This window comes from Artibeus jamaicensis, unplaced genomic scaffold (genome assembly GCF_021234435.1).
Source record: "Artibeus jamaicensis isolate MK-2021 breed Jamaican fruit bat unplaced genomic scaffold, CSHL_Jam_final contig_468, whole genome shotgun sequence".
Classification (NCBI taxonomy): domain Eukaryota; kingdom Metazoa; phylum Chordata; class Mammalia; order Chiroptera; family Phyllostomidae; genus Artibeus; species Artibeus jamaicensis.
Genome location: NW_026521846.1, coordinates 1,194,405 through 1,201,105, shown reverse-complemented (window position 1 = coordinate 1,201,105; position 6,701 = coordinate 1,194,405).

Sequence of the window (6,701 nt, the reverse complement as noted above, 5' to 3'; positions counted from 1 at the left end):
TTACATCTTTAGTAATAGACATCTTAGACTTACCAACTAAATATTTATAAAATAATTTTTCTCTAAGTCAGTGATTCTAGTAGATCCATTAGAGTAGTACTGGATGTTGGGGTCTTAGAAATTAAATCTCACAGATGCATCTGTAGGACATATTCCAGGCTGAGGTGTGGTCTAGCCTTCCACTCCCAAGATTCTCATTGTACCTAGAACTGAAAATCAAAAGGGTGAAGGCTGCTGCTGAGCTCTATGAAGACTCTTGGACTCTGGTTTGATGAGTTCAACATGTGGGAGAAAGGAGATTGTTCATGGGCTCTGGGGAGAGAGGGTACTTCTCCAGCTGAAGCTGCATGAGGGTCTATGAGTATGACAGCCCCTACCCCAGCTCAGGGTGTGCTATATTCTGAGAACTGCCCTTTCAGAAATCCCTCTAAGGTAATGGACAGAAGACCCAGTAAATCCAGTACCTTCTGGTGGGGTACCACATGGTGCCAGTTTTCCTTCTTCCTGCTGTGCTTTCTCCTTTCCTAGACAGAATCTCTAGGGGCTGGGTCCTGAGGCCTAGAGTTCAGGTCTCTGTCTCCTGCACCTAACAGAGAATAGGCCCTGTGTTTGTTGAGATGGACTGAGCTAGATTCTGCAGCTTCAGAGGCTGTGGACATAGTTTCTTTCAATACATTCCTTTCTCATCCTAATATTATACAAGAAGTTATATGTCAGTCTGGAAGTTATGATTGACTCACATAGATTTTATGTCAGGGATAGGAAAGTCAGATGCCTGCAGGAACCAGGTGAGTCACAAAAAGGTAGGAGGTGACCTGAAGGACAGTAGTGTGGAATATTGGAGCCTGTGGTCAAGTGGAGACGACATGTCCAATCTATAAGAAATCGATTTGAACTTCTAAAAAATTTCTGTTGGTCAACTAGAATATCTCTGATTCAGTATAAGGGCACTTGGTTTACATTTTCTGGCTAAATAAGTGTGTGCAGAGTGAAGCTGGACAAACCATACAGTGAAGCATGATGAAGGAGGAATGTAAGAAAACAAGCATGGCAGACTGGCAACAGGTAGGAGGAGCTGCAGAGGCACTCTCTGAGGGTGCTGCTGCTTTGACCCCAGGTAGGCTTATCCTGGAGACAGCCAGAAGAAGCAGGTGTCATCTGTATGTACCCATGACAACTCTGGTCAGCAACTTTCCAGAAATGCAGCACCCAGTGGGCCATGATAATGTCAAGAAAATACTGATGGTTATAATGGAGCAGTCATGGCTGGTGTTCATGGAGTGGCTGCTATGTGCTGGGCATTGTTTTCAGCCCTGTCTGACTTTTTTTTTTCTCCAGGGGACTTGATTTTTTTAGAGAAGTTTTTAGTGCACAGCAAAATTGAGCAGAAAGTACAGGGATTTTCCATGTCCCCTGCCCTATACAAGCACAGCCTTCTCCACCATCAACATCACCCATCAGAATGGTACATTTGTTATAATCAATGAACCTACATTGACACATCATAATCACCCAGAGCCCATAGTTTACATTAGGGTTCATTCTTGGTGTCATGTAGTCTCTAGATTTTCACAAAATTATAATGACGTGTATCCATCATTGTAGTATCAAACAATCATTTTCCTAAACATCCTCTAGTATTGCTTTTAACCCTCCCACAGGCACCTGATGTAGGCGTTTTTATCCCCCTTTTCAGAGGAAGTCACTGAGGTTCTGAAAGACTAAGTGATCTGCTCAAGCTCACCCGGCTCATGAGGGTGGGAGAATGCTTGAATGGAATTAGGTATGCACAGATTCTGCAGATGATGGGCCTATCTCAGGTGCAATGCTTTCTTATTTTGTGAGGATTAGGTAGCCTTGAACTGAGCTGTGTCATTCCTCTGGAACCACATGAGAAAACACTTTGTCCTATGGCCACTCCCTATGAAGTTATTGGAGGCTGACTTGCATTTAAGCAGCTGCTTTTACTTTTTTACATGACAATAAAACTAATGAATGATAGGGAATTTCCAAGATAATAAAATGAATATTTATCCCTGTTGTATACATATAGCTGCTGTTCATACTCCCCTGTTCATCTGGAATTTCAATTAACTGTTTTTTCCAGTTATTATATTATATTCAGCTAACCCCAGCTTTCTTGGCGATTTCCAAAACTACAACATGACAACCAAATGCGGTGTCCATACTGAGCAGGCATATGCAGCATCTTTGCCTGGGGAGAGCTGCGTGGCCACTGGGGACTGCACCAGAGAGGCCTTTAAAAAATTTAATAACAAAACAACATTACAAACCACTGGAACCCTTTCAATACACATAATTAGGAAATCATGTGCTTTTTTCTTCCTGAAAATTGAAGTATTTTATCTGCTTTACCCCATTGTTATGATTTTAGATCATATTTGCCAAAATTGTTCCTGCTAAAGAAAGTTTTTAAAGGGAGGTTGGAAAAAACTCTTCTGAGAACAATTTAAGTGTCGTATGCAACATACACGTTCATGCATTTGGGCTCAAAAATGGTGCCTCCAAATGTTTCTTCAGTTTTCCTAAAACAGAGCAAATGAGAAAAAGTGAATACCATGTCTGGTTTTTGAGACATCAAACTGGAGCCTCAGATACCTATATTTTCTAAGGACTTAAGATTCTTTTCAGGAATCAATTTAAAATAATTCATAATTCAAGTACAAGACAATTTAGGGCTTACAGGTTTAGACGTTCCAACTTCCAGCATTTTATCGCTGCTCTCAGTGTTTTTGAGATGACAGTTTTCTCTTCATAGAGCAAGTTTAAAATTAGAAAAATCAAACACCCATTAGAGAAAGTAGATTTACGCTCCTATTAATTGATATAGAGATGTAAGCTCCTTTCATCCAGGCAGGAGCCCAGAGCATTCCCTGCAGACGTTGTCAGGGGCCAGAACCTGGGTCAGCAGTAGCCCGCCACCACCGGCCTCAACCGGAGCTGTCTGCCTTCAAGAGTAGAAGCTTGAATTTTCAGCGTAAGGATGTGCTGCTTTGGGGATGCGGCTTCTACAACACCTGCACATAAATCTTAGGGAATGCGCGTTACTCTTTTCCCGCTTTTATTTTTTTTTAAAAAAGAACAACCTTGAAAGTTGAATTCCCCCGCTCTGTTCTGGCTTCTCTCTGCTTTGCTGAACAGGAGGTAAAAGTAGAGCACCTGTTTTGTAAGCAGAAAATTTTCCTTCTAGGTAATGGAGACTCTGAGTATTAAAATATGGAGAGAAGAAGCAAGAGGCACTGAGGACCGACCACAAAATTGTCTGGAAGCTGGAAGCAACCCAGGTGGGGGAGGGAAGGGGCCCTGGGGCGACAATCCGTTGAAATATGACCCGTGATTTTAACTTGAAGCATTTCAGTTCTAATAGAAGCCCCCCTCTAATGTCTTCTGTAGCTTTGATTTTGGAACTCGTCACATTCCTCATTAAAGCAATCACTGTTAAAACATAAAGCAACACAGGATTTATTTCTTCATTAAACTGATGATCCGTATATGAAGCCAATTAACATTATGAGTCTGGTGAACACCAAGTGTAAAGAGGTTAGAGAAAATTAAAAGCAGTCACCTTGGTCTTTAGATAAAGAAAGTACACTTCTAGGTTGTAAATCATCAGAGTGTCCAAGCAGGACAGATGGGTGAATTTTGTTAATTGGAAAATACATTTTAGCGCACAAGAATTAAGGAAAGATAATCTTTTCGTTACTAATGCCTCTCCCTGGCCGAGGTTGTACTAGATAACCAGAGGGTGAAAAGGGTTTTCCCGTCATCAAAGTTTGCTGTAGTCTTTTGTTACTAACATTGCTTAGTTGTTTGTTTATTTGCTATTTCGTCAACAGCAACCAGCCCAGCCTCGCGACTCCGGCAGACGGGACGTCGGTTGAGTTCAGGCAGAGGGTCCTGAGCTGGCTCCGAGCCGGCGAGAGGTGCGTGTTTTCCCGCAGCCCGGCCGTCTGGCCAGGGAAGCGGCCGACCTCGCCTCGGGGACGCGAGCGGGCCAGGACCAGCCGGCGACGGGCCGCGGGATGCTTCCCGGGTGCAGCCGCGGAGCAAGAGCCGCGCACGGAAATGAGGAATCGAGATTTCGGTCCCTGCTCGAAGCGCTGAGCGAGCGTCCGAAGTAACTTTCGCCGGTTTGGACTAGAGAGGATACCAGCGGGTCCCCGGAATCCCGGGATCCAGTGGGGCGGGACCGGCCGCCGCTCAGCTCAGGGCCCCAGAGGGACCCTCAGACCCTCCTCGATTCCCTCCGCTGCCCGGGAGGAACCAGTGCCGCTGTCTAAGGTTCGAACCCGCCCCGGGGGCGCAAAAAGAGTGCTGCCCACACAGAGACCCAGTACGAGCCAGTCGAGCCCCAGGACACCTCTGGACTTTGTTGCTTCAGCAGATATTGGGGGTGGGGAGCTGAGACTGGGGCTTGAACCTTGTTGGTTTCTGAGGCCAACGCGGCGTCTGATGCCCAGGGTCCCCGCTCAGATATTCAGGTGCGCCTAGAGCATCTTGGCTAAACCGGCCGGGATGCTTTCCTAGCTTCGCTTCCCAGGCACCAGGCTGCCGGAGCGCACAGGGCGGAGAACTGCCGCTTAGGGCAGGAGGGAGGGAAACTGAGGGGGCTTTTGGCAGACTCAGATGAGCAAGGGGAGTCTCGACTCTTAAAGAGGGCTTCAGAGAGCAGTGGTCCTCTGAGGGACACCGGGAGAGAGACAGTGCGCTGTAGCCGAGCCTCTTGTCTGGAGCTGAGAGAGGGTGTGCACCAGCCTTCTCTGCGCGAGCTGAAAACGGCTCTCAGGATCCCCACTGGCCCTGTCTGCTACCGCATTCGCCACCCGACCTGCAGGTGTGCTAACCCCAGCCCCGGAGCCCGCCGCCTGAACTTCCGGAGTCGGTGGTCCTGACAGTGCTGGCTGCCCATGGACGCTTTCCTCTCTATACCAAGCAGGAGTTTCCAGCGGTTTCTTCTGTGTGTCGGGGCCGACGCCCCGCGCCAGGGCAGGCAATGCCCAGAAGGGTCCGCTGAGGTTGCATCGGGCTCCGACTTGCCTTGGCAGGTGCCCGGTCTTCCTCCAGGCGGTTTTCGGTGGGGTGCCCATTGTCAGGTCAGAGACCGGCACACGCACCTTGCCCGGCCTGGTGTCCACTTGTGGACCTTTTGTTTCCAATGCGCTGTGTCGTTATGGTCAAAGCTGGATCCCAGGCGGTGCACGGACCCTACCCACCGCCTTGCCACGGCTCTTGAATGCAACATTAGAATGTTTATAAAATATTCAATTTATGCAGTCTGTCCGAGAAGCCATCGTCCCAAAATAAAATCAGCAGTCTAGACAGAACACAGACACCAGAACTTATCAACAGTTGTCTGACTTGCATCTTCTGATGCATCTTGAGTGGGTCATAATACCAACTTTATTTTCAGTGGTGCATAAATTAATTACACGCATTTAATAACCAAAATATCATTATATTCCCCCTTTAATATCATAAAGGCTTTCCGCCAGGGAAGCACTTAATAGTGCAGGGGGCCGTAACGGGCTATTATCCTGGTGTAATGCTATTACAGAACCAATTATGCGCCATTAGACTTGCTTTTTTTGCAGTTTATGTGATTTGATCCAATCCTGCGCCCCTGACTTGAAAATTTCAGCCCGGTACTTTAGAGTTTAATTTTCACCCGGGCAGAGGGAAGGGCGGGCTCTCTCTGCTGAGTGTCTGCCTCGGATGCATTTTAAAAGTAATTGCGAAGGGTCCCATCGCATATCATTTGCATCGAAAAGCAACTATAAATTCAGGGACCCCTTGCTGAGAACAAAATCAAACTTTCCTTTTGTACGGTCGCTTGGAAAGGGAAGCTGTGTGCAAAGGGTCCCCCCAAAACCCATCCGGCGGTGAAAATTAGCATCGCTTTGTCAATTCTCAGCCGGGGAGCCGCCAAGCCTCTGACAAGGGCGCGCCCAGATCTAAACTCCAAGGGAAAGAAGGTTTTGCGTCAGGGGACTCAAGTGGGATGGGGCGGAGTGTAATGTTAAGAGAATAATGCCTCTTTGGGGTAGATGGGAGTGATGGTTGTTACTACCATCTTTTAAAAGAGGAAAAAGATTCCTGGTGTTTGCTCAGGAAGGACTTAAAAAAAAAAAACACCACGTGGGCCATTTGTAAGGCCCAATAGACCTATCCAAGTTATTCGCTGTAGACAGCGCTGGAAATAATCAGATTAAGGCCAATTATGCGTGAGTTTATAAAGCCGAGTGCTGAGCGGCGGCGCGCGCTGTAGACAGCAAGACATCTGGCCACTTCCCGAGTCACTTTTCTGGTCTTGTGGGAGCCTGCCGCGCCGAGCCCCGCCCGCCTCCAGTCGAGACCCGCTTTTGGACGGGAGGCGGTCACGTTCCGGCCTTCCTCGCCCGCCGCCCGCCGAGGTACGCCCGGCTCCCAACCCTGTCGCTGGGCCAAGAGCGCCAGGCCTGTGGGCTCCGCTGTGCCTTCCTGGCCTGGACTACCGCTCGCCCAGATGGCCTGGCGCGTTCGCCGGGCCAGGCTGCTGTGACCTGGGTGCAGCGCTTGCGCAGGGGAACCTGAGAGCCAGGAACTGACTGGGTTTGGTATTGGGGCCAGGGTGGGAGCACAGCTGTCGGGGAGGTGGACCCGAACTGCAGGGCTATCCCGCCGGGACCCGATTTGAAAAGGCG